This window comes from Chiloscyllium punctatum, unplaced genomic scaffold (genome assembly GCF_047496795.1).
Source record: "Chiloscyllium punctatum isolate Juve2018m unplaced genomic scaffold, sChiPun1.3 scaffold_308, whole genome shotgun sequence".
Classification (NCBI taxonomy): Eukaryota; Metazoa; Chordata; class Chondrichthyes; order Orectolobiformes; family Hemiscylliidae; genus Chiloscyllium; species Chiloscyllium punctatum.
The window spans coordinates 84,882-106,439 of NW_027310042.1; the positions used below are offsets into that span (position 1 = coordinate 84,882).

The window sequence follows — 21,558 nt, forward strand, 5'->3', positions numbered from 1 at the left end:
GGATGGTCTGTGTGGGTTAGATCCTGTTAGGGTTAGATTTCCTACAGTATGGAAACAGGCCATTTAGCCCATCAAGTCCACACTGACCTGCTGAAGAGTAACCCACCTCGAGCCATTCTCCTTACCCAATATTTACTCTGGACGAATGTACCGAACACTATGGACAACATAGCACGGCCAATTCATCTGACCTGTACATTTTTGGATTGTGGGAGGAAACCCACGCAGACATAGGGAGAATGTGCAAACTCCACACAGACAGTCACCCGAGGCTGGGGTCAAACCCGGGTCCCTGGCGCTGTGAGGCAGCAGTGCCAACCACTGAGACACCATGCCAACCCAACTGAGTTTTTATGTTCTTCCCATGTCTGCGTGGGTTTCCTCTTGGTGCTCCGGTTTCCTCCCACAGTCCAAAGATGTGCAGGTCAGGTAAATTGGCCATGCTCAATTGTCTATAGTGTTCATGGATGTGTAAGTAAGTTGCATTAGTCAGGGGTTAATGTAGACTAACAGGGTACGGGAATAGCTTTGAGTGAAATGATCTTCAGAGGGCCAGTGGACTTGTTGGGCCGAAGGGCCTGTTTCCACAGAAGAGGGATTCTATGATTCTATGACCGCTGAGTCACACCACTAGTCAAAGGCCTCCAGTCTGACTGTTACCCTCTGCTTCCTACCATCAAGCCAATTGAGTACTCAGTTTGCGAACGGATCCTGGATTCTATGCGATCTACCCTTCCAGAGCAAGGTACCATGTGGAATCTTATCAAAGGCCTTCCTGAAGTCTGTAGAGTCTACATGTACTGGCCTGCCCTCGTCAAACTTCCTGATCACTTCTTCAAAAGAACGCTGACAAATTTGTGAGGCCTAGTCTACCACACACAAGGCTATGCTGACTACTCCCAATTAAATGTTGTATTTCCAAATACAGAGCATCTTCTCAAGTAATTTACTCACCATGGATGTTGGGTTTACTGTTCTATAGTTCCCAGGTTTTCCTTTGCAGCCCTTCTCGAACAAGGACACAACATTTGCTGCCCTCCAAAATCTGGGACCTCGCCCGTAGGTAATGTTGATGCAAAAAGATCAGCCAGGGACCCCCTCAATTTCTTCTCTCGCCTCTTGCAGTGTTGTTGGATATATTTGGTCAGGAGATTTGTCCATGTTCATACATTCTAATACATACAAATACACAAAGGACAGGATTAATTATTAATACCTGCATCCCTCTGACCTGATCTGGGAGAGATGGGTCAGGAGGGGGAGATTACTTTGTTGGGTGGGGGTCAGTCAGGGAGGGGGAGATTGCAGTGTTGGGTAGTGATCAGTCAGAGAGGGGGAGATTGCAGTGTTGGTTTGGGGTCAGTCAGGGAGGGGGAGATTACAGTGTTGGGGAGGGACCAGTCAGGGAGGGGCATATTGCAGTGTTTGGTAGGGATCAGTCAGGGAGGGGGAGGTTGCAGTGTTGTGTAGGGTTAGAGGGAAATCAGAAGGGCAAAAAGGGGACATGAGATTGCTTTAACAATTAGGGTTAAGGAGAATCCAAAGATCTTTTACAAATGCATAAAGGCCAAAGGGTCACTGGGGAGACAATCGGGCCCTCAAAGATCAAGACAGCCTGCACGTGGAGCTGCAGGAGATTAAGAAAATACCTAACAAGTATTTCCTGTCGAGAAGGACATGGAAGATATAGAATGGAATGATGGTTTGGGAAATAGCATTGGGGAGTAGATGATGTCATCTTGCAAAATGTCCATATTACAGAGGAGGAGGTGCTGGATGTCTTGAAATGGTTAAAGGTGGATAAATCCCCAGGACCTGATCAGGTGTACTCTCGATCTCTGTGGGAAGCTAGAGAAGTGATTGCTGTGCCCCGTGCTGAAATATTGTATCATCGATAGACACAGGTGAGGTACCAGAAGACTGGAGGTTGGGCTAACGTGGTGCCACTGTTTAAGAAGGGTGGTAAGGACAAGCCAGGAAACTACAGACTGGTTCACCTGTCGTCAGTCGTGGGCACATTGAGAGACGGATACATGAGGGACAGGAATTACATGTGTTTAGAAAGGCAATGTCTAATTGGGGATAGTCAGCATTGCTTTGTACGTGGGAAATCATGTCTCAAAATATTGAGTTTTTTGAAGAAGTAACAAAAGGATTGATGAGGGCAGAGCGGTGGATGTAAGTGATCTGGACTTCAGTAAGGTGTTCGAAATGTTTCCACATGGGAGATTGGAGAGCAAGGATAGATCTCACCGAATACAGGGAAAACCAGCCATTTGGATACAGAACTGGCACGAAGGTAGAAGACAGAGGGTGGTTTTGGAGGGTTGTTTTTTCAGACTGGAGACCTGTGACCAGTGGAGTGCCAAAAGGATCGGGGGGGTGGGGGTGGGGGGTGGGGGGGTGGTGGTGTCCACTACTTTCCATTAATTATATAAATGATTTGAATGTGAACACAGCAGTAAGTTTGTGGATGACACCAAAATTGCAGGTGTAGTGGACAGTGAAGAATGTTACTTTACATTACAATGGGATCGTGAATTGATGGGCCAATGGGCTGAGGAGTGGGAGATGGAGTTTAATTTAGATAAATGGGAGGTGCTGAATTTTGGAAAAGCAACTCTTCGCAGGACTGATACACTTAATGTTAATGTCCCAGGGAGTGTTTCTGAACAAAGAGACCTTGGAGTGCAAGTTCATTGTTCCTTGAAAGGAGAATTGTGGGTCGATAGGATAGTGAAGAAGGAGTTTGTTATGCTTGTGTTTACTGATCAGTGCATTGAGTAGAGGAGTTGGGAGGTCATGTTGTGGCTGTATAGGACATTGGATAAGCCAGTTTTGGCATATTGTGTGCAATTCTTGTCTCCTCCCTATCGGAATGATGTTGTGTAAATTGAAAAGGTTCAGAAAAGATTTGCAAAGACGCTGACAGGATTGGAGGATTTGAGCTAAAGACAGAGGTTAAATGGGCTGGGGGTGTTTTCCCTGGAATGTCTGAGACCAAGGGGTAACCCATATGGAGGATTATAAAGCTATGAGAGGCATGGTTAGGTTTAACAGACAAGGTCTTTTCCCTGGGGTGGGGTAGTCCAGAACTGGAGGGCATAGGTTCAGGATGAGAGGGGAAAGATATAAAAGGAACCTAAGGGACACGTTTTGATGTGGAGGGTGTTGCATGTATGGAATGACCTGCCAGATGAAGTGGTGGAGACTGGTACAATTACTGCATTGAAAAGGCATCTGGATGGGTATACGAACAGGAAGGGTGAGAGGGATTTGGGCCAAGTGCTGGCAAATGTGATGAGATTATGTTCGGATGTGTGGGTGGTGTGGATGAGTTGGACCGAAGGCCCTGTTTCTGTGCTGTCCATCTCTATGACTGTGAATGTTTTCCACTGTCCATTTCCAGCCATACACTTCACTGTTTCCCCTGTTTACCTTGGTCAGTTCCCCTCTCAAACACATGTCAATGGCTTTGGTTGTGATTGTTGGGTGTGCTTTATGGTCACTTTAAAAATCCATCATCTCGCTGAATTCCACTACACTACAATTTCCCAGAGGATATCTCAGTGTGACATTACTGCTTCACTCAGCGTCATCACCCAACGGTCGATCTGAGATAGCCACATTACTGGCCGTTTGCACAATATGTTCTTCAAAGAAACACTGACACAAACATTCGAAGAGGAGTTTGGAGAACATCAATTTTGCCGATGTGACTGTCCCAGATTACACAAAGACTGAAGTCTCCCAGAATTATCACAGTGCCTTTGCATTACACAGGAATACATTGGAATGTGTAACAGGGTTGAGCAATGAAATGCTGTTAGGCAGCCTCTAAACTGTTCTGCTTGTGTTGTTGACATGTGTTACCCAGAATCTGCATTCAGACTGATTCAGCTTCGTCATCTGAGGTCAAATGCTTTCTCTGTAATGCCTTTGTTACCCATTACTGTCAGGGTTACCCATCCTGCACTCCCTGAGACCCCTCAAGGAGGTGTACAATAAAATATTCATGTTCCACCTTTTGTTCACCCCGTCACCACTAAATCTCATTTATCTCTGTGCCACAGTCCATCCTCCTTATTGCAGAGACTTTATCCAGTCCAAAAAAGAACATTACAATTGACTCTTTCCACAATTTCTTGTCACAGTCCAATTCACTGATGAACAGTTTCAGTTAAACTCTGTCTCTTCCTGTTTCTTTCTGCTTGTCTTCAGCTACATCACCATTTTCTCTTTGGATTTGGAAAGTTCCTTTCACCTGAACCCTGGCCCTGCATCCTCTCTGTCAGTTTAAAGCCCTGTCCATCAGCCTACCGACATGGTTGACCAGGACACTGCTCCCAGCAGTGTTGTGTTTAATTCACTCACGGGATGTTGCTGTCTCTGGCTGGCCAGCATCGCATACCCACCCCGAGCTGCCCTTGAGCTGAGTGCCTTGCTGGATCATTACAGACAGCAGTTTAGAGTCAACCCCATCGCTCTGGGTCTGAATCATGTGTAGGCCAGACCCGCTGTCTATAATATATTTCCTTCCGAAAATGATATTAAGCAGTTAGATGGATTATACTGGACACCGGCATTAATATCTGGATGAACAGTCGGGTGAGAATAGCCCGAGGCCATCACCTGTCCCACTCGTAGCTCACCGTTCACTGAGTACTGATCCCCGTGCACCATGAATCCCAACCCTTTTATCATGACCATTGTGTAATCCTGATACCTTCCTGCACTCTGGTGATATCACTCAGTATCTCTCCATGTCGTATCCCTCACTGTCTGGGTCTAATTGCTGCCTCTGTCAGTGTCTCTCACTCTTGTAGCTACTCCAGATCCTGAGCTAATGGAATACCCCATTCCAGAGAGACACAGCAGAACAGGTCAGGGATGGAGACAGGGATTTTCCAGATCCTCCATGTGTAACCCTCACTGCATCAGTCTAATTTCCCATTCCGTCTATTTATCTGTCACCTGCAGGTAATCAGGATGTTCCTGTCTCAGCCGAATTCCTAACTCCTGTCTCGTCCTTTACCGCATCAAAGACGGTTGGTCAGCCAGACAGAGATGGAGAGGGAGGTCTGGAGCCTTCAGTAAATCCTGCAGTCAGTAAGATCACTCACAGTAAACAGCACAGGGAGGGGTTAGTGACCTGCTGTATTCAGACCCGGAAGACAGGACATGGACACAGAGCTGGGTAAGGAACAGCTACATTCTAGGCTTCATTCCCACCATCTTGTAAGGGTCCTGTTCTCACCTCTGCTGGACTGGTCCTCCCTGAGACATCTCTCTCTCTCTCTCAGACTCTCTGTCTCTTTTTCTCGATCCCCTCTCTCACTCCCTCATTATCTATCTCTCAACCCTCTCACTCTCTTTCTCTCTCTCAGCCCCTTTCTGACCTTCTCTTTCTATCTCTCTTCCCCTCACACACACTCTCTCACCCACTCACTCACTCTCCACCTCATCCCTCTCTCTCACCTGACTCTCTCTCTCCCCCCTCGCGTGCCTCTCACTCACGTCCCTCTCTCTCTAGCTCACCTTGTATCTTTCCCTATCTCGCTCTCCCCCTCTTTCTATCTTTCTCTCTCTCTTTCTCTCTCTTGTCCCCTTATCGCGCACTCTCTCTCAATCTCTCAGACTCTCTCTCATTTCCGTCCCCTCACTCACTCACTCACACTTGTCTGTCTGTCGCTCACCCATTCTCTCGCCCGTCTCTCTTGATCGCACCTCGCTCTCCCTATCTCTCACCCTTCACTCTCTCTCATTTTTTTCCCTATCTCTACCCCCTCTCTGCCCCCTTTCTCCCCCCCACTCTCTCTCCCCACTCACTCTCCCCCACGCTCTCACCCCTCTCTCTCCCCCTCCCCTCACTCTCCCCCTATCGACCCACTCTCTCGACCCCCCTCTCAGCCCTCTTCTCTCGACTCCCTCTCTCGACACACCTCTCACAACCGCTCCCTTCGAAAGCTCTCACTTGACCCCCTCTCTCGACCCCTGCACTCGACCCCTTTCTGTCCCGTTCTCTCTCTCTCTAATCCATCTCTCTCTAACCCCTTTCTCTCCCCTATCTTTCCCCTTCTCTTTCCCCTTTTCTCTCCCCTTCTCTCTCCCCTATCTCTCCGGTACCTCTCCCCTATCTCTCCCCAATCTCACCCCCAATCTCTCCCCCTTATCTCGCCCCTTATCTTTCCCTCTCTCTCTGCCCCTCTCTCTTCCCTCGCTCTTTCTTCCCCCTCTCTTTCTTTCCCCCACCTCTCTCTCCCCCACCTCTCTCTCACTTACCTCTCTATCTCCCTCACCTCTCTCTCTCACCACCTCTCTCTCCCCTCTTTCTCCCCATCCCTCTTTCCCCCTCACTCTCTCTCCCTCACTCTCTCCCACTCCCCCGTCCCCTCTCTCGCCCCCTCTCTCACCCCCTTCCTCTCTCACACCCTCTCTCTTTATCCTTCTCAATTCTCCCCTCTCTCTACCCCTGTCTCTCTACCCCCAGTCTCTCTCTCCTCTCTCTCTCCACTCTCTCTCCCCTCTCCATCTTCCCTCTCACCTCTCTCCGTCTCTTCTATCTCCATCTCCCCCCTCTCTTCCCCACACTCTCCCCCGCTCTCTGTCTTCCCCCTCGGTCTTCCCCGCCCCTTCTGCACAACTCTCTCCCCACGCTCTGTCTCCCGCTCCCCCCCTCGCTCTCGCCCTCTCTCTCTCCCTCTCTCTTTTTCCATCTCTTGCCTCCTCTCTTGCCTCACTCTCACCTTTCTCTTTCTCCCCCTCTCTCTCCCCCTCTCTCTCCCCCACTCTCTCCCCACTCCTTGTCTCTCCCCCTCCCTCTCTCCACTTCCTGTCTGCCCCTCTCTCGCCCCCTCTTTTGACCCACTCACTCTGTCACCTCACTCCCCCTCCCCCTCCCCCTCTCACTCCCTCCCTCTCTCTCTCCCCCACTCTTTACCCCCTCTCTCCCCCTCTCCCCACACTCTCTACAAACTCTCTCCCCCCACTCAATCCCCCACTCACTCCCCCACTCTATCTCCCCCTCTCTCTCCCCCTCTCTCACCTCTCTTTCTCCCTCTCCCTCCCCTCTCTCTGTCACACCCTCTCTGTCTCCCCTCTCGCTCGTCACCCTATCTCACCCCTCGCTTTCCTCGCTCGCTCTCCCCCTCTCCCTTCCCCTCTTTTTCTCCCTCTCTCTCTGCCCGTTTCACTCACCTCTCTCTCTCTCCCTCTACCTTGACTCCTCTCTCTCTCCCCGCTCTCTCTCCCCTCTCTGTCTCCCCATCTCTCTCTCCCCCTCTCCCCCTCTCTCTCCATCCCTCTCCCCCTCCTCTCTCCCCTCTCTCCCTCTCTCTCCCTCTCCTCTCTCCGCCCTCTCCCTTGACCCCTCTCCGTTGGCAATACTCCCCTCTTTCGCCCTCCTTCTCTCTGCCCTTCCCTCTCTTCCCCTCTTTCTCTTTCCTTCTCTCTCTTCCGCTCTCTCTTTTTCCCTGACCTCTCTCACCCACACTTCTCTCTCACTCACCTCTCTCTCTCCCCCACCTCTCTCTCTCGCCTACATCTCTCTCTCTCCCCACCATTGTCTCTCCCCCGCTTCTCTCTCTCGCCCACCTCTCTCTCTCCCCGCTCTCGCCCCCCTCCCTCGTCCCCTCTCTCTCCCCCTCTCTCTCCCCTCTCTCTCACCTTTCTCGCACCTCACTCCCCTCCTCCTCTCTCCCTCCCCCTTTCTCTCTCCTCTGTCTCTCTCTCTCTACCCACTCACTCTCCCTTACTCGCTCTCCCCCACTCTCTCCACCCTCCCTCTCTCCCCCTCCCTCTCTCCCCTTCTCTCTCTCCCACTCCCTCTGTCCCCCTCTCTCGCCCTCTCTCACACCCACTTCTCTCCCCCTCTCTTTTTATCCTTTTCACTACTCCACTTCTCTACCCCTGTCTCTGAACCCTTTCTCTCTCTCTGTCTCTCTCCCCTCGATATCTCCCCTCTCCATCTTCTCTCTCCCATTCTTTGTCCTCCTCTCTCCATCTCCCCCTCTCTCTCCCCACTCTCTCCCACACTCTCTGACTTTCCCCTCTCTCCAACCTCTCTCATCCCTCTCTCGCCACGTCTTCCCCCTCTCTCCCCTCTCTGCCCTTCCCTCTCCCCCCTCACTCTGTCACCTCACTCTCCCTCCCCCTCTCATCCCTCTCACTCGCTGTCCCCGCGCTCACCCTCTCTCTCTACCCCCCTCTCTATACCCCTCACTCTCTCTCCCCCTCTCTTCACTAACTCTGTCCCCACTCTGCCACCGAACCTTCTCCTCTCTCTCACCCTCTGTCACTCCCTCCTTCTCTCACCCTCTAACTCTGCCCCACTCTATCCCCCACTCTCTCCCTCACTCTCTACCCCTTCTCCCACACTCTCTCCCTCCACTCACTCCCCCATTCTCTCCTCCAGTTTCTCCCCCACTCTCTCCCCATCTCTCCCTCTCTCTCCCCCTCTCTCTCTCGCCACTTCTCTCTCCCCCACTCTGTCGCGCCACCCTCTCTCACCCACCAATCTAGCACCCACGCTCTCACCCCCACTCTCTCGTCTGGTCTCATTCTCCCCCCCCTCTCTCTCGCTCCCCCTCCCCCCTCTCCCCCCCCACCACACACTCTCTCTCTCCCTTTATCTCTCCCCCTCTCTCCCCGCTCTCTCTCCCGCTCTATCTTCCCCCTTTCTCTCCACACTCTCTCTCTTTCTGCCCCTCTCCCCCCTCTCTCCCCACTCTCTTTCCACCCTCTTTATCCCCCTCTCTCCCCCTCTCTCTACCCCTCTCTCGCCCACTTTCTCATCCCCGTCTCGCCCCCCTCACTCGCCACCCTCTCTACCCTTCTCTCTCTCCCCGCTCTTACTACCCCTCTCTCTCACATTCTCTCTCTCCCCCTCGCCCATCTCTCTCCCCCTCGCTCCCCCCTCTTGCCCCCCTCTCGCCCGCCTCTCTCGCCTCCTTTTGCACTCCCACTCTCCCCTCTCTCTCCCTCTCCCTCTCACTCTCCCTATCTCTCTCCCCATCTCTCTCCCCTCTCTCTCCCCGCACTCTCTCCCCCTTTCTGCACCCTCTCTAACCCGCTCCCTCGCTCCCTTCATCTCCCTCCCCCTCTCTCTCCATCCGTCTCTCCCCCCTCCCCATCGCTCTCCCCCTCTCTCTCTTCCTCTCTCCTCCGACTCTCCCCTCTCTGTCCCACACTCTCGCCCCTCTAAACCCTCACTCCTCTCCCCATCTCTCCCCCTCCCTCTCCCCTCTCTCTACCTCACTCTATCATCCCCTGTCTATCAGCTCTCTCCCCCCCGCTCTTCACTAACTTCTGTCGCCTAAAATCTCTCGCCTCTCTCTCTCCGTCTCTCACTCCCTACCTCTCTCACCCTCTCACTCTCCCCTCTCTCTCCCCTCTCCCACACTCTCACCCTCTTTCTTTCCCCCTCTCTCCACCTCCCTAGCCCCATCCTCTCCTTCCAATTCTCTCCCCGTCTCTCCCCCCTCTCCCCGTCGCTCTCCCCGTCTCTCTTCCCTTCTCTCTCACCTCCCTCTCCCATCTCTCTCCGCCTCTCACTCCCCCACTCTCTTTCTCACTCTCTTCCCCCACTCTCACCCCCATCTCTCTCCCCCCTCTCTCCCCCCGCTCTCACCCCCTCTCTGTCGGCCTCTCATCCCCCTCCCTCGCACCTTCCTCTCCCTCCCCCAATCTCTCCCCATCTCTTTCCCCTCTCTCCCCCCACTCTCATCCCCTTTCTGTCCCCCCTCTCTCACCCTCCCTCGCACCTTCCTCTCCCTTCCCCCCTCTCTCCCTGTCTCTCCCTCGCCCTCTCCCCTCTCTCTTTCCCCCTCTTTCCTCCCATCTCTCCTCCCCCACTCTCCGTCCCCCCGTCTCTCTCCCCCCACTGTCTGCCCCCTCTCTCTCACCCCCGGCTCTCTCACCCCCGTTCTTTCATCACCCTCCTCCATCTCTCTCCCCCCACTCTCATCCCCTTTCTGTCCCCCCTCTCTCACCCTCCCTCGCACCTTCCTCTCCCTTGCCCTCTCTCTCCCTGTCTCTCCCTCGCCCTCTCCCCCTCTCTCTTTCCCCCTCTTTCTCCCCATCTCTCTCCCCCCACTCTCCGCCCCTCTCTCTCCCCCACTGTCTGCCCCATCTCTCTCACCCCGGCTCTCTCACCCCCGTTCTTTCATCACCCTCCTCCCATCTCTCTCCCTCTCTCTCCCTCTCTTCCTTTTTTCTCCCCTCTCTCTCTGCCCCCTCTGTCTCCCCCCTCTCACCCCTCTCTCACCCCCCTCTCTCACCCCCCACTCTCCGCTCCCTCTCTCGCCCCCTCTCTCTCCCCCTCTCTCCCTCTGTCTCTCCCGCCTCTCCCCGTCACTCTACCCGTCTCTCCCCCTCTCCCCCTCTCTCTCCCCCCCTCTCTCTCCCCCTTCTCTTGCCCCCCACTCTCTCCCCACTCTCTGCCCCCTCTCTCTAACACCCCGCTCTCTTACCACCACTCCCTCAGTCCCTCTCTCTAACCTCCCTCTCTCCCCTCTCTCACCCCTCTCTTTCTCTCTATCGCCCTGTCTCTCCCACACTATCGCTCCCCCTCTCTCTCCCTCTCACTCTCCGCACTCTCTTCCTCCTTTCTCTCCACGCACTCTCTCTCTCTCTGACCCCTATCTCTCCTATCTCTCTCCCCTCTCTCTCCCTGCTCCTCTCTATTCCCAACTTTTTCTCCACACTCTCTCTCACTGTCCCCTCTCTCTCCCCCCTCTCACCCTCTGTATCTCACCCTCTCTCGCCCCTCTCTTTCCCCTCTCACTACCCTTCTCTCTTGCATCCTCTCACTCCCCCTCTCTCTCCCCTCTCTCCTCCCCCTCTCTCACCCCCTTTCATTCCCCCTCGCCCGCCTCTCTCACTCCCTCTCGTGCCCCCCTCTCCCCTTTCTCTCCCTCTCACCATCTCTTTCCCCATCACTCTCCCCATCTCTCTCCCCCCTCTCTCCCCACACTCTCTTGCCACTCTCTCACCCCCCTTTCTGTCCCCTTCATCTCCCTCCCCCTGTCTCTCTCCCCCTGTCTTTCCCCCTCTTTCTCCCCTCTCCCCCCTCTCTGCCTCCCTCTCTCTCATTCCCCGCTCTCTCACCTCCGCTCTCTCACCCCCACTCTCTCGCCCTCTCTCTCCCCCACTCTCTCATTCCCGCTCTCTCTCCTCCACTCTCTCACCTGTCTCACTCTACCCTCTCTCTCCCCTTTATCTCTGCCCTCTCTCTCCCTCTCACTCTCTCGCTCACTCTTCCCCCCTTTCTCTCCTTACTCTCTCTCTCAGCCCCCCTCTCTCTCCACCTCTCTCTCCCAGCTCTCCCCCTCTCGCCCCCTCTCTCATTCCCCTGCCTCGCCCCCCATTCCCCTGTCTTGCTCGACTCTCTCACCACCCACTCTCGCCTTCTCTCTTGTCCCTTCTCTCGACACCTCTCGCTCTCCCCGTCTCTCCACAATCTCTCCCCGTCTCTCCCTCTCTCTCTATCCCCTCCCTCTCCCCCTCTCTCTACTCCCTGTCTCTCGCACCCTCACTCTCTCCCTCTCTCTCCCGCTCTTTCTCCCCTCTCTCCCACCCCATCTCGCCCCTTGCCCGCTTTTCACTCCCCCTCTCGTGCGCCCTTTCTCCCCTCTCTCTCCCTCTAACTCACCCCATCTCTTTCCCCATCTCTCTCCCCATCTCTCTCCCCTCTCTCCGCCCGCTCTGTCCCCCCTCTCTCACCCCCTTTCTATCCCCCCTCTCCACCTCCCTCGCCCCTTCCTCTCCCTCCCCCTCTCTCTCCCCGTCTCTCCCCGTCACTCTCCCCGTCTCTCCCCTCTCCCCCTCTCTCTCCCCTTCTCTCTCCCGTCTCTCCGCCCTCTCCCCCCTCTCTCTCCCCTTCTCTCTCCCCGTCTCTCTCTCTCTCCCACCCACTCTCTCCCCTTTCTCTCTCCCCTCACACACCCCCACACTCTCCCCATCTCTTTTTATAAAGATTAGATTACTTACAGTGTGGAAACAGGCCCTTCGGCCCAACAAGTCCACACGCCCCGCCCGAAGCGCACCCCACCCATACCCCTACATCTACCCCTTACCTAACACTACGGGCAACTTAGATGGCCAATTCACCTGACCTGCACATCTTTGGACTGTGGGAGGAAACCGGAGCACCCGGAGGAAACCCACGCAGACACGGGGAGAATGTGCAAACTCCACACAGTCAGTCGCCTGAAGCGGGAATTGAACTCGGGTCTGTGGCGCTTTTGAGGCAACAGTGCTAACCACTTTGCCCCCGTGGCGCCACTTACCCCCACTTTCTCCCCCCACTCACTGGCCCCTCTCTCCCGCCCTCTCTCCCCTCTCTCCCCCCTCCCTCTCTCCCCTCTCTCTCTCCCTCTCTCCCCCTCACTCACCCCAACACTCTCCCCATCTCTCTCACCCACTTTCTCCCCCCCCTCCCCGTCTCTCCCCGTCACTCTCTCTGTCTCTCCCCCCTCTCCTCCTCTCTCTCCCATTCTCTCTCCCCGTCTCTCTCTCCCACCCACTCTCTCCCTCTCTCTCTCACCCTCCGCACACACCTCCACACACTCCCCATCTCTCTTCCCCACTTTCTCCCCCCTGATCTCTGCCCCCTCTCTCCCGCCCTCTCCCCCCTCTCTCCCCCATCCCTCTCTCTCCCCCTCTCCCCCCCCACTTACCCCCACACTCTCCCCATCTCTCTTCCCCCACTTTCTCCCCCGGCTCTCTGCCCCCTCTCTCCCCGCCCTCTCTCACTCCCCTCCTCCTCCCCCCTCTCTCCCACTCCCTGTCTCTCTTCTCTCTCTCTGTCTCTCTTCCCCCCTCTCTGTCTCTCACTACCCGCCTTTCTCTCTTCCCCTCTCGCCTCCCCCCTCCCCTCCTCTCTCCCCTTCTCTCTACGGTCTCTCTCAGCCCCTCTCTCTCGCACCCCCTCTCTCTACCCCTCACTCTCTCTCTCCCCTCTCTTTCACTAACTCTCTCCCCCCACTCTGTCACCTAAATCTCTCCCTCTCTCTCACTCCCTCCCTCCCTAACCCTTTCCCTCCACCACTCTCTCCCCCACTCTCTCCCCCACTCTCTCCCCGCACTGTCTCTCCCCACTCTCTCTCCCCACTCTCTCCCTCTCTCTCCCTCCACTCTCTGTCCCCCTCCCTCTTCCCCCTCCCTCTGTCCGCCCCCTCTCTCTTCTCTCTCCCCCACTCTTCCCCTCTCTCTCCCCCACTCTCCCCCACTCTCCCTCTCCCCCTCCCTCTCCCCTCTCTCTACCCCCACTCTCTCACCTCCTCTCTCTATCCTGTCTCTCTCTACCCCGCTCACCCTCTCTCTCCCCTGTCTATCTCACCCCCCCTCTCTCTCTCTCTCTCGAGATTCTCTGGCCAACCTCGCTCTGTTCCCCTCTCTCTCCTTCGCTCTCCTTCCGACTCTCCCCTCTCTCTCCCCCACTCTCCCCCTCTAACACCTCTCTCCCCTCCCCCTCACTCCACCCTCCCTCTCCTCCTCTCTCCCTCCCCCACTCTCACCCCCACTCTCTCCCCACACTGTTTCTCCCCACTCTCTCTCCCCACTGTCTCCCTCACTCTCTCCCCAAACTCTGGCTCCCCTCCTTCTCTCCCCCCCCCTCTCCCTCCTCCCCCTCTCTCTCCCTCCACTCTCTGTCCCCCTCCCTCTTCCCCCTCCCTCTGTCTGCCCCTCTCTCTTCTCTCTCCCCCACTCTTCCCTCTCTCTCCCCCCACTCTCCCCCACTCTCCCTCTCCCCCTCCCTCTCCCCTCTCTCTACCCCACTCTCTCACCTCCTCTCTCTATCCTGTCTCTCTCTACCCCGCTCACCCTCTCTCTCCCTGTCTATCTCCCCCCCCCCCCTCTCTCTCGAGATTCTCTGGCCACCTCGCTCTGTTCCCCTCTCTCTCCTTCGCTCTCCTTCCGACTCTCCCCTCTCTCTCCCCCACTCTCCCCCCTCTAACACCTCTCTCCCCCTCCCCCTCACTCCACCCTCCCTCTCCTCCTCTCTCCCCTCCCCCACTCTCACCCCCACTCTCTCCCCACACTGTTTCTCCCCACTCTCTCTCCCCACTCTCTCCCTCACTCTCTCCACACACTCTGTCTCCCCTCCTTCTCTCCCCCTCTCTCTCTCCCCCTCTCTCTCCCTCCACTCTCTGTCCCCCTCCCTCTTCCCCTCTCTCTGTCCGCCTCTCTCTCCTCTCTCGCCCCTCCCTCTCCCCTCTCTCTACCCCACTCTCTCACCTCCTCTCTCTATCCCATCTCTCTCTACCCCGCTCACCCTGTTTCTCTACCCCTCAAACTCTCTCCCCCTCTCGCTCTTCACTAACTCTCTCGCCTAAATCTCTCCCATCTCTCTCCCTCTCTCACTCCCTCCCTCTACTCTCCCCTCTCTCCCTGCGCTCTCTTCCCTCTCTCTCACACCCTTTCTGTCACCCTCTCTCCACCTCCCTCCCCCTTCCTCTCCGCCCCATCTCTCTCCCCGTCTCTCCACGTCCCCGTCGCTCTCCCCATCGCTCTCCCGTCACTCTCGCCCTCTCTCTCTCTCCCTCTGTCTCCCCCTCTACCCCACTCTCTTTCCCCAACTCTCTCCCCTGACTCTCCCCTCGCTCTCACCCCCTTTCTGTCCCCTCCTTCCCCTTCCTCGCACCTTCCTCTCCCTTCCCCTCTCTTGCCCCGTCTCTATCCCCTCTCTTCCCCGTCGCTCTCCCCGTCTCTCTCCCCCTCTCTCTCCTGCATCTCCCCCCTCTATCTCTCCCCCCTCTCTCTCCCTCCACTCTCTGTCCCCCTCCCTCTTCCCCTCTCTCTGTCCGCCTCTCTCTCCTCTCTCTCCCCCCACTCTGAAGCTCTTTCTGTCCCCCCTCTCTCACCCTCCCTCGTACCTTCCTCTCCCTCCCCTCTCTCTCCCCATCTCTCCCCTCTCCCTGTCGCTCTCCCCGTCTCTCGCCCCCTCTCTCTCCCCTCCTCTCCCCCCTCCCTCTCCCCCCTCTCTCCCACCTCGCCCCTCCTCTCTCCCCCTCTCTCTCCCCCTCTCTCTTCCCCCACTCTCTCACAACCTCTCTCTCACACCCTCTGTCTCCCCATCACGCTCTCCCCTCTCCCCCTCTCTTTGCCTCTCCTTCTCACCTCTCTATCACCCTTTCTCTCTCCCTCCCACTCTCTCTCCTCTCTCTCCCCACCTCTCTTGCCCCTCTCTCTCGCCTCTCCCTCTCACCCCCCTCTCTCTCCTCCACTCTCTCCCCCACTCTCTCTCCACCACACTCTCTCCCCCTCTCGCTCCCCTTCTCTCTCCCCCCTCTCCGCCTCTTTCCCCAACTCTCTCTTTACCCCCTCTCTCCCCCCTCTCTCTCGCCCCCCTCTCGCACCCTCTCTCGCGCCCCACTCTCGCCCCCACTTTCGCCCCCTCTCTTGCCCCCCACTCTTCCCCCCACTCTTGCCCCCTCCCTCACCCCTTCTCACCCCCTCTCTCGCCCCCACTTTCGCCCCCACTCGTCTCCACTCTCTCCCTCTCTCTCACCCCCTCTCTCACCCCTCTCTCACACCATCTCTCTCACCCTCTCTCACGCCCCTCCCTCTCCCGCTCTCCGACCTCTCTCGCCTCCTCTCTCTCTCTCTCCCCTCTCTCTCCCCTCTCTCTCCCCTCTCTCTCTCTTCCACTCTCTCCACCCCCTCTGTCTCGCTCTCTCCCTCGCTCTATACCCCTGTTTCTCTACCCTTTCTCTCTCACCCCTCTCTTTCCACCCCTCTCTTTCTCCCCTCTCTCCACCTCCCCTCTCTCCATCTCCCCTCTTTTTCACCCCACTCTCTCTCGTCTCGCTCCTTCCCCTCTCTTTCTCACTCCCCTCTCTCCCTCCCCTCTCTCTCTCTCCCCTGTCTCTTACCCTGCTCTCTTACCCCGATCACTTACCCAGTCTCTCTCCCTTCTCTCCCAACGCACTCTCACCCGCACCCTCTCCACTCTCTGTCCCCCCTCTCTCTGTCCCCCTCTCTCTGTTCCCCTCTCTCTGTTCCCCCCCTCCGTCCCATCTCTCTATGACCCCTCCTCTCTGTTCGGACTCTCTCTGTCCCACTCTCCGTCCCTCCCCTCTCTGTCTCCCCTCTCCCTGTCCACCCTTCTGTCTGTCCCCCCTCTCTCTGTCACCCTCCTCTCTGTCCCCATTCTGTCTGTCCACCCCTCTCTCTCTGACCCTACTCTCTCTGTCCCCCTCTCTCTGTTCCCTCTCTCTATGTCCACACTCCCTCTCTTCCCCCTCTCTTTACCCCCCTCTCTATCCCCATTCTCTTGACCCCTCTCTCTGTCCCCACTATCTCTGTGTCCCCCTCTGTCTGTCCCCCCTCTCTGTACCCACCGCTCTGTCATCCTCCTCTCTGTCCCCACCCTCTCTGTCACCCTCTCACTCTGTCCCTCCCTCTCCCTCTGTCCCCCATCTCTCTGTCCACCCCTCTCTCTCTGTTCCCCTCTCTCTGTTCCCCTCTCTCTGTCCCCCCACTCTCTGCACCCCTCTCTCTGTCCCCCTCTCTTCCCCCTTCTCTACCCCTCTCTCTCCCCGTCACTCCACCCTCTTTCTCCCCCAACTCTCTTGTCCCCCTTCTCTCTCTCCCCCTCTCTCTCTGATCCCCCATCTCTCTCTGACCGCCCCCTCTCTGTCCCCCTTCCCTCTGTCCCATTCTATCTTCCCCCTCTCTCTGTCCCCTCTTTCTTTGCCCCTCCCTCTCTCTGTCCCCGTCTCTCTGTCCCCACACTCTCTGCCCAACTCTCTCTGTCCCGACTGTCTCTGTCCCCCTCTCTCTGTCCCCACTCTCTCTGTCACCCCTCTCTCTTCCCCCTCAGGACCCCCTCTTCCTCCGTTCCCTCCTCTCTGTGTCCTCCTTTCTCTGCCCCCCCGCCCCCCCTCCCCCGCTCTCTGTCCCCCTCTCTCTGTCCCCCTCTCTTTGTTTCCCTCTCTCTGCCCCCCACTCTCTCTGTCCTCTTCTCTCTTTGTCCCCCCCTCTCTCTGTCCCCCTTCCCTAATTTTCCCCCTTTCTGTACCCCCCTGTTCCCCTCTCTTTGTACACCTCTCTCTGCCCCCTCTGCCGCCCTCTCTCTTTGACCCGCCACTCTCTCTGTCCCCCCATCTCTCTCTGTCTCTCCCGCTCTCTGTCCCCCTCTCTCGGTTCCCTCTCTTTCTGCCCCTCCTTCTCTCAGTCCCCCCCACTCTCAGTCTGCCCCCTCTGTACCCTTCTCTCTTTCCCCCTCTCTCTGTCCCTCCCTCTCTGTCCCCCTGTCCGTCTCTCTACTGCATCCCCGTCTCTCCCTCTCCCATCTCTTACTGTCCCCACTCTTTCTGCCCCCTCACCCTGTCGCCCCTTCACTCTGTACACCCCCTCTTTTCCCCCCTCTCTGTCCCCCCTCTCTCTGTCACCCCTCTCTCTATCCCCCCCTCTGTCCTCCCCCCTCTCTGTCTCCCTCTCCCCCTCTTTCTTTCCCCCCTCTCTCTGTTCCCCTCTCTCAATCCCCCTCTCTGTCCCCCGCTTCTCAGTCCCAGCCCTCTCTCTGTCCCCCTCTCTCTGTCACTCTCTCGGTCCCTCTCACTCTGTCCCCCTGACTCTGACCACCCTCTCTCTTTCCCCCTTCCTCTGTCCCCTTCTCTCTGTCCCCCTCTCTCTCTGTCCCCCCTCTCTGCCCCCCCCTCTCTGTACCTCCTCTCTGTCACCCCCTCTCCCTGTCCCCCTCTCTTTACCCCTCTCTCTTCCCCCCTCTATCTGTCCCCCCCTCTCTGTCCCACATCTCTCTGTCCCCTTCACTCTCTGTCACCCTTCTCTCTGTCCCCATTCTTTCTGTTCCCCCCTCTCTCTGCTCCCATCTCTATCCCCATCACTGTCCCTCCCCTCTCTGTCACCCTCTCTCTGTCCACCCTCTCTCTGACCCCTCTCTCTGTCACTCCCCTTCCCGCCTTCTCGATCCCAGCCATCTCTATGTACCCCCCTCTCTCTGGCCCCTCACTCTCTCTGTACCCCCCTCTCTCCATCCCTCTCTCTCTGCCCCCCTCTCTGTCCCCCCTCTCTCTGTGTCTCCATCTCACTCCGTCCTCTCTCTGTTACCTCCCTCTCTGTCCCCCCGTCCCGCCCTCTGTCCCCCACTCTCTCCACCCCTCACTCTCTGTCCCCCTCTCTTTGTCCCCCACTCTCTACATCCCCCACTCTCTGTGCCCCACTCTCTGTCCCCGACTTTCTGTCCCCCTGCTCTCTGTCCCCCTCTCTCTCACGTTCTCTCTGTCCCCCTCTCTCTCTGTCCCACACTCTCTGTCCCCCCTCTCTCTCCCGTTCTCTCTGTCCTCATCTCTCTGTCCCCGTCTCGCTGTCCCCCTCTCTCTCTGTCCCCCAATCGGTCCCCACACGCTCTTTGTACCCCCTGTCTCTGTGTCCCCATCTCACTCCCTACTCTCTCTCGGCTCCCTCTCTGTTTTCCCTTCCCCCCTCTGTCCCCCACTCTCTCTATCCGCCACTCTGAGTCCCCCCCTCTCCACCGCCCTCTCTCTGACCACCTCTCTCTGTCCCCCCTCTCTCTCCCAGTCTCTGTCCCCTCTCACTGTTCCCCCTCTCTTTGTTCCCCTCTCTCTCCCCCCTCTCTCTCTGTCCCTCTCTCTCTGTACCCCACTCACTAACCCCTCTCTATACACCCCTCTCTCTCCCCATCTCTCCCCTACCTCGCCCCCTCACCCTCTTGTCCCCCTCTCTCTCTGTCCGCCTCTCTATGTCCCACCCTCTCTCTGTCCCCACTCTCCCTGTCCCCCTGACTCTGACCTCCCTCTCTCTGTCCCCCCCCCCCTTCCTCTGTCCCCCTCTCGGACCCCCTCTCTCTCTCTCTGCCCCCCAATCTGTCCTCCCCTCTCTGTCCCCGTCTCTCTGTCCGCTTCACTCTCTGTCCCCCTTCTCCCTGTCCCCATTCTCTCTGTTCACCCCTCCCTCTGCCCCCATCTCTGTCCCCATCTCCGTCCCTCCCCTATCTGTCACACTCTCTCTGTCACACTCTCTCTGTCCCCCTCTCTCTGTCACCCTCTCTCTCCCATTCTCTCTGTCCTCATCTCTCTGTCCCCCTCTCTGTCCCCACGTGCTCTCTGTCCCCCCGTCTCTGTGTCCCCCTCTCACTCCCTCCACTCTCTGTCACCTCCCTCTCTGTCTACCCGTTCCCCCCCTCTTTCCCGCACTCTCTCCCTCGTCCCCCCTCTGTCCCCCACTCACTGACCCCTCTCTATACATCCCTCTCTCTCCCCATCTCTCCCCTAACTCGCCCCCTCACTCTCTTGTCCCCCTCTCTCTGTGTCCGCCTCTCTCTGTCCCACCCTCTCTCTGTCACCACTCTCTCTGTCCCCCTGACTCTGACCTCCCTCTCTCTGTCCCCCCCCTTCCTCTTTCCCCCCTCTCGGTTCCCCTCTCTCTCTCTCTCTGCCCCCCAATCTGTCCCCCCCCTCTCTGTCCCCGTCTCTCTGTCCCCTTCACTCTCTGTCCCCTTCTCCCTGTCCCCCATTCTCTCTGTTCCCCCCTCCCTCTGCCCCCATCTCTGTCCCCCATCTCCGTCCCTCCCCTCTATGTCACACTCTCTCTGTCCCCCCTCTCTCTGTCACCCTCTCTCTCCCATTCTGTCTGTCCTCATCTCTCTGTCCCCCTGTCTGTCCCCACGTGCTCTCTGTCCCCCCCCGTCTCTGTGTCCCCCTCTCACTCCCTCCACTCTCTGTCACCTCCCTCTCTGTCTACCCGTTGCCCCCTCTTTCCCCCACTCCCTCCCTCGTCCCCCCCTCTGTCCCCCACTCTCTCCATCCCCCACTCTCTGTCCCCACACTCTCCATTTTCCTCTCTCTGTCCCCCTCTCTCTCTTCCCCCTCTCTTTGTCCCCCTCTCTCTGTCCCCCTCTCTCTGTCCCCCACTCACTGACCCCCTTCTATACATATCCACCCTCTCTCCCCATCTCTCCCCTACCTTGCTCCCCCCACTCTCTTGTCTCCCTCTCTCTCTGTCCGCCTCTCTCAGTCCCAAACTCTCTGTCCTACCCTCTCTCTGTCCCCCCTGACTCTGACCTCCCTCTCTCTGTCCCCCCTTCCTCTGTCCCCCTCTCTCGGTCTCCCGCTCTCTCTCTCTGCACCCGCCAATCTGTCACCCCCTCTCTGTCCCTGTCTCTCTGTCCCCTTCACTCTCTGTCCCCCTTCTCCCTGTCCCCAGTCCCCCTTCTCCCTGTCCCCATTCTCTCTGTTCCCCCCTCCCTCTGCCCCCATCTCTGTCCCACATCTCCGTCCTTCCCCTCTCTGTCACACTCTCTCTGTACCCCCTCTCTCTGACCCTCCTCTCTGGCCCCTCCTTCCCGCTTTCTCGGTCTCAGCTTTCTCTATGTTCCCCCTCTCTCTGTCCCCTCACTCTCTCTGTCCCCCCTCTCTCTCTATCCCTCTCTCTCTATCCCTCTCTCTCTGTCCTCCTCTCTCTGTCCCCTCTCTCTGTGTCCTCCTCTCACTCCGTCCTCTCTCTATTACCACCCTCTCTGTCCCCCCGTCCCCCCTCTGTCCCCCCTCTCTCCATTCCCTACTCTCTGTCCCCCACTCTCTGTCCCCCTCTCTCTGTTCCCCACTCTCTGTCTCCCTCTCTCTATCCCCCTGCTCTCTGTCCCCCTCTCTCGTCCATTCTCTCTGTATCCTCTCTCTCTCTGTCCCCTATCTCTGTCCACCTCTCTCTATCCCTCTCTCTCTGTCACCCTCTCTCTCCCGTTCTCTCTGTCCTTATCTCTCTGTCCCTCTCTCTTTGTCCACCTCACTCTGTCCCCCTCTCTCTGTCACCCTCTCTCTCCCGTTCTCTCTGTCCTCATCTCTCTATCCCTCTCTCTCTGTCCACCTCACTCTGTCCCCCTCTCTCTGTCACCCTCTCTCTCCCGTTCTCTCTGTCCTCATCTCTCTGTCCCTCTCTGTTTGTCCACCTCACTGTGTCCCCCTCTCTCTGTCACCATCTCTCTCCCGTTCTCTCTGTCCTTATCTCTCTGTACCCCTATCTCTGTCCCCCTCTCTCTGCCCCACCTCTCTCTGCCACCCTCTCTCTCCCGTTCTCTCTGTCCTCATCTCTCTGTCCCTCTCTCTTTGTCCACCTCACTCTGTCCCCCTCTCTCTGTCACCATCTCTCTCCCGTTTTCTCTGTCCTCATCTCTCTGTCCCCCTATCTCTGTCTCCCTCTCTCTGCCCCACCTCTCTCTGCCACCCTCTCTCCCGTTCTCTCTGACCTCATCTCTCTGTCCACCTCTCTCTCTGTCCCCCTCTCTGTCCCCACGTGCTCTCTGTCCCCCCGTCTCTGTGTTCCTCTCTCACTCCCTCCTCTCTCTGTCACCTCCCTCTCTGTCTACCCGTCCCCCCTCTGTCCCCCACTCTCTCTTTCGTCCCCCCCTCTGACCCCTACTCTCTCCATCCTCCACTCTCTGTCCCCCCCTCTCTGTCCCCCTCTCTTTTTCCCCCACTCTCTGTCCCCCTCTCTCTGTCCCCCACTCTCTACCCCCTCTCTCTGTTCCCCCTCTCTTTGTAACCCTCTCTCTGTCCCCTCTCTCTGTCCCCCACT

The 21,558-nt window shown here is 57.3% G+C and overlaps 1 long non-coding RNA gene across 1 annotated transcript in view; it reads left to right on the forward strand.

The window, feature by feature from the left end:
* LOC140472389 (uncharacterized) overlaps positions 1-21,558 on the forward strand; it is a 53,401-nt gene that overhangs the window by 21,233 nt on the left and 10,610 nt on the right. Inside the window, exon 2 of the long non-coding RNA XR_011957607.1 lies at positions 4,981-5,197. This is a non-coding gene — a long non-coding RNA (uncharacterized lncRNA). The remainder of the gene's footprint in view (positions 1-4,980; positions 5,198-21,558) is intronic.